This window comes from Telopea speciosissima, chromosome 8, assembly GCF_018873765.1.
Source record: "Telopea speciosissima isolate NSW1024214 ecotype Mountain lineage chromosome 8, Tspe_v1, whole genome shotgun sequence".
NCBI classification, from domain to species: Eukaryota; Viridiplantae; Streptophyta; class Magnoliopsida; order Proteales; family Proteaceae; genus Telopea; species Telopea speciosissima.
The window spans coordinates 22024389-22042151 of NC_057923.1; positions in this window are offsets into that span (position 1 = coordinate 22024389).

Here is a 17763-nt window from a genome sequence, read left to right on the forward strand (position 1 = left end):
CAGCTCCCGCCACGGCTGGACAGGAGCCAGATCCGGACAAAGAAGGGGAAGAAATCGTTTGCAATGGCAGGTTCCTGGGTTCTTGGGAAGCTATCCCACCGCCGGAGATGCAACATCTAAATCTGCTTTGAATGACTTTATTACCCCTCAAATTACAGTTAAGACTGTAGATTTTTAATTTTAATTTGGTCAGATAATTGTACATTCAATGAAATGACACTTTAATACCCACCCAAACAAAATAGCAGCCATCTGGTGTACGGTAAAAAAGATTTAAGTTGTAACCACCCTGGTTATGAACAGCTTTACCCTTTATTAAATAGGAAAAAAAAATCTGCCTGGATGCGCGCCCCAACGTTCAGGCACATACATAGTTCTAATTATTTTTTTTGGAGAAAGAACACCACACGGTCTTGCAGTTCATGTCGCCCCGCGCCTTGACACAGGGATGTGCAAAATGACTACCACACTCCTGATCATTTATGGGGTTCTAAGGGGATACGATTGTCATTTTGCGTCCTTTGTATTAGGGCACAGGGGTGGCATGAGTTGTCCGATCGGGTGGCGTTCTCTTTCCCTATTTTTTTAACCAATTTATTCTTTAAAAAAAATATATATTTCTACTTTCTAGTCTTTTTTTTTTTTATAAAGTTGTTTTCACCCTCACCTCTACAACCAAGGGATGAAATCTTTCTTTGAACGTCGAGGGTGGGGGTGATCCTGCCGATGAAACCTTTATAACGAGGTTCGATTTGCCATGTAAAGATTGGGACAACCAACCTATATTTGAGAAAGAGGAAATGGAGTTGCGATTACCACTTCTATTGGAGTTGCCACTACTATTTGATTCTTTATATAAAAGTAAGACGTTTTCTTCACTAGGTCTTGGATCGGAGTTTGTAGGCTGTTAAGCTAGCAAACGTAGGCAACATAACAACCTGACTCAGGGCAAAAAAAAATCCAACCTTGATCCGCCCCTTAGGGCTGGGCCGAGCTAACCTTGATTGGCCTTGACCATGGGGGGCGGAAGGGAGATGCATGGGCTTGCTAGGCTAGGAAGAAGAAGAAGAAAGAAGAAATACGAGGAAGAAGGACAACAAAAGAACCAAAAACAAAAAGAAGAAAGAATTGGAAGAAGAAGATAGGGTCAGATTGGGCTGGGCCTAGTCCTCAACCCTTACCCGGCCCACCCTGACTCAGGACCAAAAATTCTCAATCTTCACCCACCCTTAGGGCTAAGATATCTCAACCCAAGTCCTGTTCTAGCTCAGCCCAACTTGCACCGACATAAGGAGAGAGAGGGGATATCGACCGAATGTACAACAACGCAAAAAAAGGGCTAGGGAATAGTGATCAATCATGATTAATGAGACATTGAGACAGCAATAGAGCACAGATTCTTATCTGATTTATGATCGTTCCAACAATTGAACCCTTCCTTAATATTTTTCTTGTAATATTTGTACTTGTTTTATTTATCCTCGAAATCGTTTTTTATTTTTGTGGAGTTCGGAATCGACTAGGAAACTTTCCAGATGAAAGTTCGGAATTCGGACTCGATTAGGAAAGGCGCGTCACCGACCTTCCACCGCCAACGTATAAAAGCGTAAAATAGAAAGTCTTCATTGACCGTCCGATCAACTCCACTGTTTAAAATCTGATCCGTCCATAAAAAACCTCTCCGCCTATAAATACCAACCCTTCCGACCGTTGCTCTTATATTCGTTGTCTTTCTGTGGTTCCTGATTTCTCTTTGATTGATTCCGGAAGATGTTGATTCGATTAGGAATTCATGGATGGTTATTGTTTCTACTTTGCTGTTCAGGATCTGATAGGAATTGAAGCTCGGATTTTTATGTTTGGGTCGACTTTATTGATGCTTGGATTACTAAGAGTTTGATAGAAAGGGTGTCTCCATTGGATGTTGCGATTGGATTTATCTCTGATTTAATGATCTTTAAATCAGTTTTGAGATTTTATTTTGATTTTCAGCAGGTTTAACGGTCTTTAAATCAGCGTTAAATCATTTAAATTACTTCTTGTTCTTATTCAGGTTGGCTTGTGAATCCAGGACTTGATTTTGAGTGGATATATGCTGCATAGAATGACTATAAAGATCTGTACGGTGGTTCTTCTTACCCAATCTGAGAATATAATCTGTTGGTACCCTTATTTATTACGTCGTTGTTTTGTGGGATATTAGACCTAATGGTTTGGTAGATGATGTTACATTCTGGCGCGTACAGAGATCTGATACATGGCACTTGATTTATGATTATGTGGTTAATGATATTTGCCGAGGGAGACTGGGGTCATTGTTTTTGAAATATTTGAGTAGGTTTACGGCATTGGGTAAAGATTCTTTGAACATTTAGGGTGATGTTTAATTTTTTAATTTGTTTCTTTAACAGCCTCCAGATTGGGTATGGCCGTATGGGATCCCAGAATGAATGCGGCGATGATATGAGGTTCCGGTGGTTCTTTTGAAATTTTGTTGGGTGTATTTTGCTTTGATTATTGGTACACCGCTCTGTTGAAGCATGGAATCTGCTGTTCTGAACCTCTAGGAATGTGGATGGATTTCGACATACGTGCTGTTTGCTAATTCTACAAAGGATGACTTGACTTTTCTCCCGCTACTTTCCCCCCTCTATTCTTCATCCCGTCCCTTGATTATGATTCTTGACATTGAATTTTACTAATTATGTTATAATTTTCATGTTTAATGGTTTTCCATATTCTTTGATATATGAGTGTTTACATAGTGATGCACAAATAAACATAACAGCGATGCACATAGAAATATAACTTTTGACACCAGATTGAAGATTATCTGGTTATAGAACAGTATTAATAGCTGAGGGGGTCTTTTTGAGGACTTCAGACACATCCTTGATTCCACGTTTTTTAATATATTTTGGGTTGAATTATGATTTCTTAATGATATGATCTTCAATTGGCAAACCATTGAAATTGTTTCCTCTATTAATTACAGTTTTTTTTTTTTTTTTTTTTTTTTTTTGATTCTATACTTTGTAGACTCTTAACTGGTGCAATATTGAATATGCTGCTCCTTTAGGAATGGATGAGAATATGAGATTGAGAATAATAATAATGGTTGTTGGCGTGCTCCTATGATTTAGGGACCTTTCTCCTTTATTCCCCCTCTTCTAATGTCCAGTTTTGTTTTATTTGAAGGTTTTGCATATTTAATGCTTGTCTTTACTCATGTGTATATTTGATGGTTTTAGATTTGATTTCAAAGTTCATTAACTTCTAGACCTTTATTATGTCATTGTGTGCCTCATGTATGGGGATTTTTTGTTGCCTCTTAACAAAATAAGTGGATTTATACCATAAGGAATATGTCCTTTTTGTTTTCCATGTTTCTTGTTTTCTCTGGTTACTAGATTGGTAATAATAGTTAGAATATCAATTAGGTTTTAAAATAATGGTTTGAACTTGGCATATCTACAAGATAACTTTGCACCAGTGGATTTCTTGAAATGGTTCCTAGTTTTTTTTTTTTTTTTTTGTTTTGTTTTTGTTTTTTAAATTACAAATATATTTCTGTTGATGTAGTGCAATATTTCAGGTTGGGATGACAAGTTTGTATTTTTTATTTGCATTGAAGGGAACTTTCTTAGTTTCATAAGCGACTCCACTATTGATTTTCCTCTGCACCGCCCTTCATTCATTCTCTGTAGTTTTGTCACCATAAAATTAAAGGGACAAAGTTCATGGGTTGAAGTTTGATTCAGCAATTATGCTCGTAACTGTTGATTTTTCTGTTTGAAGTGTTCAATTATAGGGGGGTTTCAATATGATTTTGATTTGATTAATCTCTGATTATTTTTTAGGCAATTATCAGTTTTTCTTTTGATTTCATCTGGTTTACTGGTATTTAAGTCGGTGCTAAATCGATGAATTTTCTTCTTTAGGGATGGTTGTGAATTCAGCACACTGCTATGGGTGGATATGAGCTGCATTGGAAAGAGTATAGCTTCCTATATTGCCATTCTTCTTCACTAGTCTTTGATTTTGGTTTGTTGGTGCCTCGACTAGTTACTGATGTTTTTGAAGCATGCCAATGATATTTCTTCTTGAGTCATTGGTGGCCCTTACTCCCTGTGCGGATGCTTTAAAATTTTTTGCAATATGTAATTGCTTTGTTGTACAATAAAACAATGGTTTGGTCTACGATGGGGCATATGTTTTAAAGTTGATACATTCTGAGGCATGGCATTCAATCGATGGTTGTGCAAGGTTGGCTGAGGGCTCTTTTTGAGGAGATTTGGAACTTCTGTGTTTGACAAGGTTAAATGGGTGGTTTTGGAGTTGGATTATGAATTTTGTATTGTTTATTGATATTAAGTATATCTCGGTCATTGGAAGTGGTTCCTCTTCAGGTAGATTAATTTTGATTTGATTAATATTTGATTATTATTTAGTCAATTATCAGTTTTTCTTTTGATTTTCATCTGGTTTACTGTTATTTAAGTCGGTGCTAAATTGATGAGTTTACTTCTTTAGGGATGATAGTGAATCCAGCACACTGCTTCGGGTGCATATGAGCTGCATTGGAAAGAGTATAGCTTCCTATATTGCCATTCTTCTTCACTAGTCTTTGATTTTGGTTTGTTGGGCTGGTTACTGATGGTTTGAAGCATGGCAATGATATTTCTTCCTATGTTATTGTCGGCTCTTACTCCCTGTGCGGATGCTTTAGAATTTTGTGCAAGATGTAATTGCTTTGTTGTATAATAAAACAATGGTTTCGTCTATGGTGTGGCATACATTTTTAAGTTGGTACATTACCATGCATGGCATGTGTGAGGTTGGCTGAGGACTCTTTTTGAGGAGATGGAACTTATTTCTGTTTGACAAGGTTAAATGGGTGGTTTTGGAGTTGGATTATGAATTTTTTATGGTCTATTGATATTAAGTACATCTCGGTCATTGGAAGTGGTTCCTCTTCAGGTAGCTTGATATATTGAACCTATATTGTAACTTCTACATTCAGATGTCATGTTTCAGAATTGTTCAAGATTTTGAAAAAGCTGGCTTCCTTGGAAGTTCTGATTGGGTTTATTTTGCCTTGGTAGTTATCTCATAGTTCTCAAGTTATTGAATGTTCTGATGAATACTTCCTGGTGTTGCTCCAAAATACGTGGATATGTACTACAAAAAAATGGGTGTACCTTTGTTATGTCCCCCTAGTTCGCTTCCTCTGGTCCCCCTTACTTTGTGGAGGACTTTTCTAGTTACTGGATGTAGTGGTTCTCAGTTTTTTGAAGGTTTGCTAGTACTGGGCACTATTACCTAGTAACATCTCAACAAGGTGTTCCATTTTCTGTAGTATTGCGATGCAAGTATGTCCCCCTAGTTCACCTTCTCTCCTCCCCCTTACTTTGTGGAGGACTTTTCTAGTTACTTGATTTAGTGGTTTCTCGGTTTTTTGAAGGTTTGCTTGTACTGGGCGGTATTACCTTGTAACATCTCAACAAGGGGTTCCATTTTCTGTATTAATGTAATGCAAGTGCGTTTGAGATGCGAGACTGGCTGTATGTGTTCGAGATGCAATGCCCGAATCACTTGTGGGTTTCTGTTTAAGGAGCTTGGTGAAAGTATTTCATTCTCTCTCTAATTTTATGTTCTCTAAGCAGCCTTTATTTTCATATTTGGTTTAATTTTATCAGTTGTTTTATATAACTGAATATAATTTGATGGTGCCCTAATTTGTCAGTTGTCACTAAGGTTTTCATGTGTGCAAGACATCATTACTTTGTGGAATATGAAACCTAATTTTTCATATATGATTCTTGGAGTGTACATTTTGACGAGTGTAGAGATCCGGTGTATGACACACGATTAATGGTTACGTGGTTTAATGAGATTGGTTGAGGGGACACTCTTTTGTAATATTTAAATTTAAATAGGTTTATGGGTTAAGTTATATTCGATTTTGTGACATTAAAGATGAAGTTGAACTATTGGATTTGTTTCCTCTTCAGGTTGGGACTTGGATCCCTGAATGCTTATTGTTGGGTTTTGCTACAAGGAAGAGTTCCCGTCGGACGCATAACTTTGATGCTTTAAAATTGTACTAGAGTTGGGGAAATGAGGGCCCCCTTTGAAGTTTTTGCTTGTGTATTCTGCTTTGGTTATTGTTACACCAATCTGTTGAAGCATGGCATTTCCTGTTCTGTTCCCTTTAAATGAATGGATTTTGATACATACATTAACAGCTGTTCGCTAATGTTACAAAGAAGGCAAGTGACCTTAATCCCTCTTACCTTTTTCCCACCTTCCTTTCCCTTAATGTTGAGGAATTTGTTTTGAAGACTAATGCTCGTGGTTATGGAATGAGATACAGATTTGATTTTTCTTTCTACTTATTTATCCATTTTTTTTAAATTTTAGTGATTATGTTACAATTTCTTAGTTTTCCCGCCTTCCTTTCCCTTAATGTTGAGGAATTTGTTTTGAAGACTAATGCTCGTGGTTATGGAATGAGATGCAGATTTGATTTTTCTTTCTACTTATTTATCCATTTTTTTTTATTTATTTTAGTGATTATGTTACAATTTCTTAGTTTAATGCCTTTCCAACTTCACTGTTCATCTTGACCCATATGTGAATTTTGTTTGTTTTGACCCCTTTGGTTACTTCATTTTTGCAATGCAATGTCTTGCTTTTTTCGCTATGAGGTCTAATTGTGTGTGTTAAGAATGTATGTCGAGCATCTAGGAATAGTGTCTCGATTAAAATATTTCCTGTTCTAATTGAGATTCCTCTTATGCTCACTTTTCTATTTGTAATTAGGCTTAGTCCTAGTTAGTCTATGGTTAGTCTAGTCCTAGTTTGATTTCCTATTGTAACTATGTTTCTATTTTGTGATTCCTTGTAGGATTAGGAATCCTCTCTATATATTCTGATTTAATATAAATAAAGACATTGTTGTGGGGGTGGGGGGGGGGGGGGGTGCTAGTTTGATCCAACAAAACATCTCTAGGCAGTCCTCCTTCCCCTCCATCATTTCTCTCTCCCATCACTCTCTGTTCTCTGTTTTTATTGTTCTATTCTGTTACATGGTATTCTGATTTAATATAATTAAAGACTTTGTGGCGCTAGTTCGATCCAACATCTCTAGGCTGTCCCTCCTTTCCCTCCATGTTCTCTCTCTCCTATCACTCTTCTTTCTCTGGTTTTATTTTTCTAATCTGTTACAGTTTGATTTATGATATAGTGATTTCTTAGTGATGCACAAAAGAAACTTTACGGCGCTAGTTCGATTCAACTTCTCTAGGCAGTCCCCCCTTTCCGTCCATCTTCTCTCTCCCTCTCTCTCCCATCACTCTTCTTTCTCTGGTTTTATTTTTCTAATCTGTTACAGTTTGATTTATGATATAGTGATTTCTTAGTGATGCACAAAAGAAAACTTTGCGCATGACACAGGATTGAGCAGTGAATGGCTAATGAGTCTAGTTGAGGTTGTCTTCAAGAGGACATCAAATTCATCCTTGTTTCCACATTTTAAGTAGATTTTTGGGGTGAGTTATGATTTCTTATTGATATAATGGTCTTAAAGTTGGCGTTGAATATCTATAGTTGGACTATCCTACAAGGTCATGCAGATGTAATGCATCAGAGTTCAAAAAAGGAGGTTTCTTTCAAATTTTGAATGGATGTTTTTTTGCTTTGTTTAGCTACAAACTAATTGTGGGATCTCTTTCTGAATCTATATTTTTTGGAATCTAATTGGTGCAGTATTGGATTCACTGCTCCTTTAGGAACAGATGGAATTGGGAACGCGATATTAATGGCCGTTGGCTCATGCCCCAGAATAATGAGTGACCTTTCTCCTGTCAACTTCCCCCTTTCTCCTCCCCCTTTTTACTGTTCAATTTGGATTTATGAATTTATTGTTTTGTAGATTTAATGCTCGTGATGTGGCATGTGGCATGTGGCTACGATTTGATGCTTCTTAACACGTATGTAATATTATTTGAACTTTGATAGTTTTAGTTTTGATTCCATAGTTCATTGGTTTTTAGAGCCATCTTAATAAGTTATTGAGTGTACCTTGAATAAGTGGATATATACCCTGGGAAATATGTGACTTTTTTCATGTTTCCTTTTCTTAGTTCTTCTCCTTCCCCACCCTTCAGTTTTTTTTTTTAAGGAATTGTCTTGTCTAGTTATTGGGTCAAATGGCTTCTCAGTTTTAACAAGAACTGCTTGTACTGGGTCGAACTGTAACAACTCACCAGGGTGTTTCATTTCTGTAGAATTGTGAAGCAAGGCTGTGTGTGTGTTCAAGATACGATGCCTGAATCACATTTTGTTTCTGTTGGAACAGCTTGGTGAGATGGATTTCATTTTCTCCCTGATTTTATGTTCTCAAAGTAGACTTTATTTCTGACGGTTCAATTTTATTGGTGATATATTTCTAAAAATAATTTGTTGGGTGGTGTCCTTACTGAAGGTCTGATGTGTTTGGGCCATCCTTACTTCGTTGGATATTGAGGGCTACTTGTTTGTTTTATGATACTCTCAGTGTACATTCTGATTGGTGTAGAGAACTGATGCATCATTTTTTTCTGTTAGGTTGGGTCTTGTATCCTGGAATACTTATTGTTGGATTTTGCTACAACGTTAGCATTGGACACATAGTTGTTATGCTTCAATATTGTTCTGAAGTTTGGAAAAAAAGGGTCTCCTTGGAAGTTTGGTGGGAGTATTTTGCTTTGATTATTGCTATACCAATCTGTTGAAGCATTGAAGTTGCAGTTCTGTTGCCTTGGGAATGGATGGATTTTAAAATAGAATTAACAGCTGTTTGCAGTTCTGTGACCTTTCTCCCTCTACCTTTCCCCATTATTTCCCTCAATTTTAATTATCGACTTAGAAATGGTTTTGCAGACTAATGCTTGAGATTGTGCCATAAGACACCGGTTTGATTTTTCTTTCTCCCTATGTAATGTCCCTTATTTAATTATAATATTTTTTCGATATCTTAGTTTAATTGTTGTCAATTTACTTTATTCTCTGTGCTTCTACAGGGATTTGTTGGTCTCCCTAACGAAAGAAGTCGGCATAAATGACAGTGCCTTCTCTTATCCCCTTAGTTTTACTCCCTTCCTTCCCTAGTTTGTAAGTGTCTTGTTTTTCTCTAACAATATTTAGAATTGATTGTACGTCTTTTTAGTTGTCTTTAAAAAGGTTTTAAGTTGTTAAGTATATTTTTTGTTTATGGTTGGTTGCGATTCCTAGACAGGTATGGATGTAGGTGAGTGGCATAAAATGAGGATACCTTTCTATAGTGACCCATCTATGAATCTTGTTTGTTTTTGCCCTGATTTTGGTGCTTCGTTTTTCGCAATGCATTATGTCATTACTTTGTTGGAGAGGAGGCCTAATTTTTTGATTTATGATACATGATGTCTATGTAGTGGGATGTACATAGATACAAACGCATGACAGAGTATTGAGGAGTGCTGGATGGTAAGTGAGACTAGCCGGGGTGTTTTATTTTCTGTAGAATTGTGAAGCAAGGCCATATGTGTTCAAGATGTAATGTCCAAAGGATACGTGGTTTCTTTTCAGATTTAGTTCAATTATATCGGTGTTATACTTTTGAATATAATTTGTTGGTACCCTTATTTGTTGTTGAGGTTTTGATGTGTGCAGAACGTCATTACTTTATTGGAAATGAGACCTAATGGTTTGGTATATGATATTCAGTTTGTACATTCTGATTAGTGGAGAGACATGGTGGATGACACTTGATTGATGATTATGTGGGTCAATGAGATTGGCTGAGGACGACATTCTTTTGAAATGTTTAACAGGTATGGGGTTGATTAAGATTTGTGTTCAATCTTGTGATACTAAATTTGGTGTTGAACTGTTGAATTTGTTTCATCTTGTGGCACCAAATTTGGTATTACACTTGATTGATGATTATGTGGGTCAATGAGATTGGCTGAGGACGACATTCTTTTGAAATGTTTAACAGGTTTGAGGGTTGATTAAGATTTTTGGTCAATCTTGTGATACTAAATTTTGTGTTGAACTGTTGAATTAGTTTCACCTTTTGGTTTGATTTTGGATCCCGGAATGCTTATTGTTAGGTTTTTGTGGAAGGATGAGTTTTCTTCGAACATGTAGTTGTCATGCTTCAAAATTGTTCTTGGGAAACAGTGGTTCTCCTCGAAATTTTTTCTGGGTGTGTTTTTCTTTATTATTGTTACACCGGTCTGTTGAGGCATTGAATTTTTGTATCTTTTCCCTTGGAAATACATGGATTTTCTGTTGCCTTCTTACAAAATATTAGTGGACATATACCCTGAAGAATCTTAAGACTTTTTTCTTCTCCGCCACACTCACAATGTTAAGGACTAGTCTAGTTTGGATTAGTTGGCTTCTCAGTTTTTAGAAGAACTGCTTGTACTGGGCAGAACAAGATAACATCTTACCAGGGGGTTTCATTTTGTGTAGAATTGTGAAGCAAGGTATTTTTTTTCTCTCTCTAATTTTACTTTACCTAAGTAGATTTTATTTTCTGATTCTGTTCAATTTATCGGTGTTATATACGGATGGATATGTGATAGTTTGGTATATAAATCTCTCGAGTGTACAATCTGATAAGTGTGAAGATCTGGTGCATGATGCTTGATTGATGCTTATGTGGTTAATGAGATCGGCTGTGGCGGATGTTCTTTTGAAATATTTAAATAGATTTGTGGCTTTGTTTTTGTTTGATCTCGTGATGAAAGTTGGTGTTGAACTATAAAAGTTTTTCCTCTTCAGGTTGGTTCTTTCAGCCTGGGAGGCTTATTATTGGGTTTTTCTATGAGGATAAGTTTTTGTCAGCCACATAGCTGTCATGCTTCAAAATTGTTGAAGACCCCATTCTTGGACACGAGCTGTCTTGCTTCAAATTCTGGAGTTTGAGGGGATTCTCCTGAAATTTATTTTTGCTTTGTTTATTGGTACTCTGGTCTTTGAAGCATCGAATTTGCTGTTCGGTTCCCTTAGGAATAGGTGGATTTTGGAACGGTTTTAACAGCTGTTTGCTAATATTTCAAAGGACAAGTGACATAGCTGGCCTTCCCTCCCCCACTTTCCCTTCTTTTTCTCATCCCCTTTCCCTTAGTCGGGACAATTTCATTGTGTGCCTCATGTATGGGGATCTTTCTTTTGCCTTTCAACAAAATAAGTGGATTTTTACCAAAAGGAATATGTCCTTTTTGTTTTCCATGTTCCTTGTTTTCTCACTTCTAGTTGCTTTCGTAGTTCATAATGCTTTATTTGGTTACTAGATTGGTAATATTAAGTAGAATATCAATTAGGTTTTAAAATAATGGTTTGAACTTGGCATATCTACACGATAACTTTGCACCAGTGGATTTCTTGAAATGGTTCCTAGTTTTTTTTTTTTTAAATTACAAATATATTTCTGTTGATGTGGTAAAATATTTCAGGTTGGGATGACAAGTTTGTACTTTGTATTTGCATTGAAGGGAACTTTCTTAGTTTCATAAGCGACTCCACTATTGATTTCCCTCTGTACCGCCCTTCATTCATTCTCTGTAGTTTGTCGCCATAAAATTAAAGGGACAAAGTTCATGAGTTGAAGTTTGATTCACCAATTATGCTCGTAACTGTTCATTTTTCTGTTTGATGTGTTCAATTATAGGGGGGTTTCAATATGATTTTGATTTGATTAATCTCTGATTAATTTTTAGTCAATTATCAGTTTTTCTTTTGATTTCATCTGGTTTACTGGTATTTAAGTCGGTGCTAAATCGATGAATTTTCTTCTTTAGGGATGGTTGTGAATCTAGCACACTGCTACGGGTGGATATGAGCTGCATTGGAAAGAGTATAGCTTCCTATATTGCCATTCTTCTTCACTATTCTTTGATTTTGGTTTGTTGGTGCCTTGGCTGGTTACTGATGTTTTTGAAGCATGCCAATGATATTTCTTCTTGAGTTATTGTCGGCCCTTACTCCTTGTGCGGATGCTTTAGAATTTTTTGCAAGATGTAATTGCTTTGTTGTACAATAAAACAATGGTTTGGTCTATGATGGGGCATATGTTTTTAAGTTGATACATTCTGATGCATGGCATTCAATCGATGATTGTGCAAGGTTGGCTGAGGGCTCTTTTTGAGGAGATTTGGAACTTATCTCTGTTTGACAAGGTTAAATGGGTGGTTTTGGAGTTGGATCATGAATTTTGTATGGTCTATTGATATTAAGTACATCTCCATCATTGGAAGTGGTTCCTCATCAGGTAGATTGCTTTTGCCTTGATTAATCTCTGATTATTTTAGTCAATTATCAGTTTTTCTTTTGATTTCATCTGGTTTACTGGTATTTAAGTCGGTGCTAAATCGATGAATTTTCTTCTTTAGGGATGGTTGTGAATCCAACACACTGCTACAGGTGGATAGCATTGGAAAGAGTATAGCTTCCTATATTGCCATTCTTCTTCACTAGTCTTTGATTTTGGTTTTTGGTGCCTTGGCCGGTTACTGCATGCCAATGATATTTCTTCTTGAGTTATTGTCGGCCCTTATTCCTTGTGCGGATGCTTTAGAATTTTGTGCAAGATTTAATTGCTTTGTTGTGCAATAAAACAATGGTTTGGTTTATGACGGGGCATATGTTTTTAAGTTGATACATTACAATTTATAGCATTCAATCAACGATTGTGTGAGGTTGGCTGAGGGTTCTTTTTGAGGAGATTTGGAACTTATCTCTGTTTGACAAGGTTAAATGGGTGGTTTTGGAGTTGGATTATGAATTTTGTATGGTCTATTCATATAAGTTCATCTCCGTCATTGGAAGTAGTTCCTCTTTAGGTAGATTGCTTTTGATTTGATTAATCTCTGATTATTTTAGTCAATTATCAAATTTTCTTTTGATTTTCATCTGGTTTACTGGTATTTAAGTCGGTGCTAAATCAATGAATTTACTTCTTTAGGGATGGTTGTGAATCCAGCACACAGCACACTGCTACGGGTGGATAGCATTGGAAAGAGTATAGCTTCCTATATTGCCATTCTTCTTTTGTAGTCTTTGATTTTGGTTTGTTGGGCAGGTTACTGATGTTTTGAAGCATGCTAATGATATTTCTTCTTGAGTTATTGCCGGCCCTTACTCTCTGTGCGGATGCATTAGAATTTTGTGCAAGATGTAATTGCTTTGTTGTATAATAAAACAATGGTTTTGGTTTATGATGGGGCATATGTTTTTAAGTTGATACATTCTAATGCATGGCATTCAATCAATGATTGTGTGAGGTTGGCTGAGGGCTCTTTTTGAGGAGATTTGGAACTTATCTCTGTTTGACAAGGTTAAATATGTGGTTTTGGAGTTGGATGAATTTTGTATGTTCTATTGATATTAAGTACATCTCCGTCTTTGGAAGTGGTTCCTCTTAGGTAGATAGATATCTTGAACATATATTGTAACTTCCACATTCAGATGTCATGTTTCAGAATTGTTCCAGATTTTGAAAAAGCTGGCTTCCTTAGAAGTTCTGATTGGGTGTATTTTGCCTTGATAGTTATCTCATATTTCTCAAGATATTGAATGTTCTGATGAAATACTTCCTGGTGTTGCTCCAAAATACGTGGTTATTTACTACAAAAAAATGGGTGTACCTTTGTTATGTCGCCCTAGTTTTCCTCCTGTCCTCCCCCTTACTTTGTGGAGGACTTTCCTAGTTATTGGATTTAGTGGTCTCAGTTTTTTGAAGGTTGCTTGTATTAGGCACTATTACTTTGTAACATCTCAACAAGGGGTTCCATTTTCTGTAGTATTGTGATGCAAGTGTTTTCAAGATTCAAGGCGGTATGTGTTTGAGATGCAATGCCCAAATCACTTGTGGGTTTCTGTTAAAAGAGCTTGGTGAAAGGATTTCATTTTCTCTCTAATTTTATGTTCTCTAAGTAGCCTTTATTGTCAGATTTGGGGTTTAATTTTATCAGTGTTCTATAACTGAATATAATTTGATGGTGCACTAATTTGTCAGTTTTCACTAAGATTTTCATGTGTGTGAGACATCATTACATTGTGGGATATGAGACCTAGTTTTTCATATATGGTTCTTGGAGTGTACATTTTGATGAGTGTAGCGATCCCGTGTATGACACTCGATTAATGGTTACGTGGTTAATGAGATTGGCTGAGGGGACATTCTTTTGTAATATTTAAATAAGTTTAAGGGTTAAGATTATATTCACCTCGGAGCAGGTCAAGGATGACAGACGCTGCCCCTGTCGAAGATGTTGTTCCTGTCGAAGTTTCCTCTCCTTGCTCCGGACAAGATGCCGATCCCCTCTGCCCCCTGATGCTGGCACCTTCTTTGGGAAAGCTCCCCTTGGTCTCTCGTGACTTGGCCTCTGGTCCCTCGATAACCCCTGGAACCAAAAGCCCTCTTTTATCTGGTACTTGTCCCCTGCCAGTCGACGCTGCTCCAGTGGGGCCCCCCACTTCACTTTCTAATCATCCCCTGGTCCAACCCTCTTTACCTGCTGGACCCATCCTCGGTTACCCTTTGGCTACCCCGTTTGCTTTGACGGGTCACTCAACTTCTACCCATCCTTCCCAGAACTCCCTTCCTGGATCTGGGGCAGGTCAACCTCTTAACCCGAATCTGTCGCCCGATATCCCATCTTCCTCGCCCCTTTCGGTTTCCAGAAATCACCGCCATCCCCTCACCTGTGTCTCCCCCCTTGGCAGATCCTATTCGCGACGCCATCATAGCGAAACTTGTTCTCGCTCTGTGCTGGCTTGTCTTCTTGAGTCTTCGTTGCCTCTGCTACCCCTCCCTCAATGATTCTTGGCTCCTTTTGGAACACTCGAGGGTTGAACTCCCCCTTGAAACAAGCTGCTGTCTGCTCTCGTATTTGCTCCTCTCGAGCCTGCTTCTGTTGCCTTCTTGAAACTCATATCAAAGAACAAAATTCTCTCAAAATTCTCTCCTCCATTGCCCCTGGTTGGTCCTTGATCTCCAATTATTCCTCCCATCCTAATGGCAGAATTTGGATCATCTAGGATCCAACAAAAATTTCTCTCTCCCTTCTTTCCTCCTCGGCTCAGTTCTTGCACACCTCCTTCTCGGACTGCCAAGGCTTTTTTACCTTATTCCTTACTATGGTCTATGCCCACAACTGCCCTGCCCTTCGTGCCTCCTGATGGGCTGACCTTCGTTCCATTGCCTTCCTCATTACCAACCATCCTTGGGGCTTGGGAGGTGACTTTAATGTCATCCGTTACAGCAATGAAAAGAAAGGGGGGGGGGTCCTGTTGATATGGATGCTGTGGATTCCTTCAATGAGTGCATTGAAGACTTGGGGATAAATGATCTCAGTTGGGCAGGCTTTCCTCTTACCTGGTCCAATAAAAGAGCTGGTTCCAACCGCATTGCCTGTAAGCTGGACAGAATCCTTGTCAATGAAGAATGGCTGACTTCTTTCCCCTCCTCTCCTGCCTATTTTGACAACCCAGGTCTATCCAATCAGTCTCCCATCTCCCTAACCATCCAGCCCTTCTCCTTTGGCCCTAAACCTTTCAAATACTTCGACATGTGGTCCTCTCACCCTTCTTTCGTCCCCCTTGTCCTTGAAGCCTAGAACAAGCCTGTTTTCTCCTTCTCCAATCCCCTCCTTGCTTTCTCCAAAAGACTTAAGAATGTTAAGGCTGCTCTCAAGGACTGGAACCACAATGTCTTTGGTAACATTACTCTTCTGGTGGCTGATTGTAAAGACAAGTTGGCCTCTATTCAGCTTTGGTTACAATCTGATCTTCATAATGGCCCTCTTGTTGTTGAAGAGAAAGAAACTTCTATTGAGCTCTCTACTTTGCTTGCTAGGGAAGAAAGTTTTCTCAAGCAAAAGTCTAGAATCAAGTGGTTGAATCTGGGTGACTCGAATACTGCCTATTTTCATCGGTCTGTGAAAGCCAGAGCCAATGCAAACTCCATCTCTCAGCTCTCTAGCCCGGATGGCTCCCTTGTCACTTCGGTGGATGGTATCAAGAACTTGGCTGTCCAGCATTTTAAGGACCTTTTCACCAACCATCAGGTGAACCTTTCCCCCATTCCTGATCATCTGCTCAACAAGTTTGTTGCCCCAGAGCTGCATGCTTCCCTGTCTGCCATCCCTACTGAAGAAGAAATTATTGAAGCAGTTCACTCCCTCAAGGTGAATGGTGCTCCGGGTCCCGATGGTTTTAGTATGGGATTCTTTCTAGCTTGCTGGGATATCATCAAATCCGTCCTCGTTGATGCCATTAAAAGTTTCTTCTTCAACCCCGGTCAGATCAAGAGCATCAATCACACTTTTCGTTGTCTCATCCCTAAAAAGGAAGGGGTAAATGTTATGAATGACTTCAGGCCCATAGCCCTGTGCAATCTGCTTTACAAGTTTATAGCCAAGATTCTTGCTCGTAGATTAAAAGGAGTTGTGGATTCGCTAGTCAGTGACAACCAGTCTGCCTTTATTCATGGTAGAAATATTGCGGACGACATCGTCCTTTGCCATGATATTGTGAGAGGGTTTGACAGGAAAAGCCATGCCCCCTCTATCCTTGTGAAGATCGACATTCACAAGGCTTTTGACTCTCTCAGGTGGGACTTCATTGCCCATGTCTTGACCAAGATGGGGTTCCCTTTGATCTTTGTCAGTTGGATTACCTCTTGCATCTCTTCCACTATGTTCTCTGTCCTGGTGAATGGTAGCCCAGCTGGTTACTTTGGAGCTTTAGGTGGGGATTCATTGCCCATGTCTTGACCAAGATGGGGTTCCCTTTGATCTTTGTCTTGGATTACCTCTTGCATCTCTTCCACTATGTTCTCTGCGGTGAATGGTAGCTGGTTACTTTGAGCTTTAGTGGGATTCGCTAAGGCTGTCCGCTTTCCCCTTACTTGTTTACTTTGGCCTGGAAGTCCTCTCCGAGAGATATCCGGATATCTATGATCGAGATACTCATCTCGTCGATGCCCAAGTGCAAAGCTCTCAAGCTTACTCACTTGGCTTTTCTGACGACTTGATGTTTTTCTCCAAGTCCTCGATCAGCTCGCTTGAGTCTATTATGCTTTGCCTACAGCATTTCCATGAGCTCTTAGGTTTGCGCATCAACCCGGCCAAGTCTCTGCTGTTCTTTGCGGGAGTGCCTGAGTTAGACAAACCTGCCTTCCTGGAGAAATCTGGTTTTCTTGAAGGGCATCTCCCAGTCAAATACCTGGGTCTCCCTTTGATTCCGGCGAGGCTTTCTGCTCACCACTGTACCCCTATGCTTGATCTCATTAGGAAGAAACTCTAGCTCTGGGAAGGCAAGCTTCTATCCTATGTTGGCAGATTGGTTCTCATCAAATCAGTCCTGGAATCGTCTTATATTTATTGGTCCAGCATCTTTGGGCTCCCCCAATCAGTTATTAAATCTATACAGTTCCTCATGGCCTCTTTTCTATGGAAGGGTAATGATTCTGCTAGATTCCTGCATCCTATCAGTTGGGCAGCCGTGTGTCTTCCAAAAAAAGGAGGAGGGCTTGGTATCCGAAGAATAAAAGAAGTGAATTCTGCAGGTATCATCAAGCTCATTTGGAAGATAGCTTAAAGCAGAAAAGTATATGGGTTGATTGGTTATATTCAGGTCTCCTCCGCAAAGACTCTATCTGGACAGCCTCAGCCTCCTTCGACTCCTCTTGGGTTTGGCGTATGATCCTTGCTAGTCGGCATCTGG